Source organism: Anarhichas minor, unplaced genomic scaffold, assembly GCF_050575085.1.
Source record: "Anarhichas minor isolate MPS153535 unplaced genomic scaffold, ASM5057508v1 ptg000035l, whole genome shotgun sequence".
Lineage (NCBI taxonomy): Eukaryota > Metazoa > Chordata > Actinopteri > Perciformes > Anarhichadidae > Anarhichas > Anarhichas minor.
In genome coordinates, this window is record NW_027466481.1 from 2,519,906 (window position 1) to 2,522,540 (window position 2,635).

The following is a 2,635-nucleotide window of genomic DNA, read 5'->3' on the forward strand; positions in this document are numbered from 1 at the left end:
TTTTTGTACATCTTAGCAGCATACCTGCTTATTACTGGGACTTTTAACAACTGAAGTGGCTCATTAGTCTGCAGCTGCTCAAGGCCATGATGCTCGTTAGAGTTAATTTCACTCAGGTGTTCCAAAACCAAACGTCCAAGAAAAGAGTTTAAGCTTTACAATTTATTTTGAATTTTATTTAGCTGCATGACAGTCATGAGTTGTCAACATCACTGTTCATACGCTGCTTCAAAAGGAAGGTTTTAAATTTAATTGAATTCTTTGAAAATATCTTAAATAAAGTTACATTTGATTAGCAAAGTACTATTTTGCAGTTTCCATTTTTATACTTGGTTTTTTTCACCCCTTTTATGTTCACTTCAGTGTAAATGTTCTCACTTTGAACTGATGCTTATAGTCAGTTAACCTCTATAAACCTTTTAACTTGTTTTACAAAAACTAAAAAAAGCTTCCCTTAACCTTTTGACAGAGAAAGAAACAGTAAGGGAGTCATCAGGCCATTTGTCCCATGATGAAGTGACAGGCATCTATCCTCTAATTTGTTGCACGCAGTCTGACAGGACCACGCCTCAGAGTGTAAAATTAGAATTTATAATTAAGGGGTTGTGGGGAACACAGGGGTCAGACCACTTATCCAGTTGTCGCAGGACCACGAAAGACAAGAGTCACATGTTTGGACAGTTGCATGTAAAGGTCTTCTGCGTTTAATGAGATATTCATGTCACACTTTGCAGCTGCTTTTGCATTTCCAAAGACAAGTTAGGCTAACTGCAACTTACATATTTACCAGACAGACATGAGAGTATTCTTTTTTTATTTTGGGGTTATTTTTAAAGCCACTCACACACAGCCTTTTGACCCCTTTTTAACCTTTTGTCGTTTAGACGTAGAGGAACTTGTTAGTTGGTGGCTGATATTTTGTGCCGATACAACATACCATTACCACAAGACCTACACTGTAGTGTTGTTGGAACAAGTCTGATTGAAGGGTGTGGAAACCTCTACAATAATACAGCCACACTAAAGTAACTTCAAACTATCTGACCCTTTTGTTGTGTTACAGATGGACCAAGTTTTCATTCAGCTTCACAGTTCATTCTTAAGCATATAACAATTATTTGCTACTTGTGGTGAAAATATATTAATATCAACGGTCTGAGAAACTGAAGAACCTGTCAATCCCAGAATTTGAGCTGACATTACCCTCCATGTGAAGTGGGAAATGGAAGTCCAATAGCCACTCCTTTTAGTTTAGTTTTGATCTTTACAAACTCCTGAGGGAAATATCTGGCTTCTTAGCTTCTCAGTGCTTCACTATGTTCACCAGCTAGTTGCAAACTGTTCGCTGCTCGGCAAGTAGAGTGCAATGGATTTATCTGAGCTTTTTAGCTGCTGCTTGAAATGAGGTTGACGAGAAAGAAAAACACTACAGTCACAGGCCAGAAAACCCAAACAGCCAGTTCAAAGACATTCTCAGTAGAGATGAGGGGAACTGTTGATGATTATCTGTGGGGTTACCACAACCCGTTTAACATTACACATAATCATTGTGAATATAAAACTTGATTAATGGAGCTTTAATTGAACTTTAACATGCAGAGATTCAAACAGGTTTGATTTAGAATGGGCTGAATAGAAAATATCTGCTATAAAAGAAGTAGAACAATGCTATCTGTCAACAACACTGTGGTTACACACTGATTAATGACTCAAATGGTAAGATGTAGAAATCCTGGACTGGAGAAAAGGACCCATGCTGTAGAACAGGGAAGCGAAATCAAACAGTTGGGTTGGTCTTAACCCTGTTTGGTAATGTCAGGGCGTACAAAGGTTAGTCATCAAAGGTCACTTGAGACAAAGTACATACAGGAAAAAAGAGAGAAAAGTCATATAGAGGTTTTATTTTATACAAAAACGGTTCAATTTCACCAATTTAATGCTCAAATATGTATATGTATTTAATGTTTCCCTTAGAATATGCATCTTGTTTGAAACATGTAATATATTACATATTTAACCCTGACCTTAATTTATGCTGATCCTTCAACTAAATCTGATTTTGAACCTTAAAAACCTAACCATGACCTACAATCTAACCTACACCCACGCAACCTATTTCTCATTCTAAATCCCTTAAATTGTTTTTTATTGATTGTAAAGATTCAGACTTTCCAAGTAAAGTGTGAACAAAACCCATTGTTGTGAGGGATTAATCTCATACACCAATCGACCACTATCTCTGATTCACAGGTGAGAAGTTTGTCTTCAGGGCTCTCTGACAGAAAAGGGTTTATTTGAACCCAGATGAAAAAACCTGTAGTTTTTCATTGGCTATCTTGAAGATGATTGATTAATTGATTTACTGAAAGCGTATAAACTTCATTAACGAAGCTTAAAAGCAGGAAGCAGTTAACACTCAGTAATCTCATAATAAAGCAGGCTCTTCCTTTCCACCAATACTCACCACACACACTGGTTGTTAGAATAGACTGAAAAATAAACGCGCACCACGGAGACAGAGGGCCCTGCTGGGAGCTCCCATCGCACTCTCCACCGCCTGGGCTTCTCTCTGGTCTCGTTTGAAGTCGCAGGAGGGAGGGAGGATTGGCTTTTTTGGGGAGGGGGGGCGGATCTT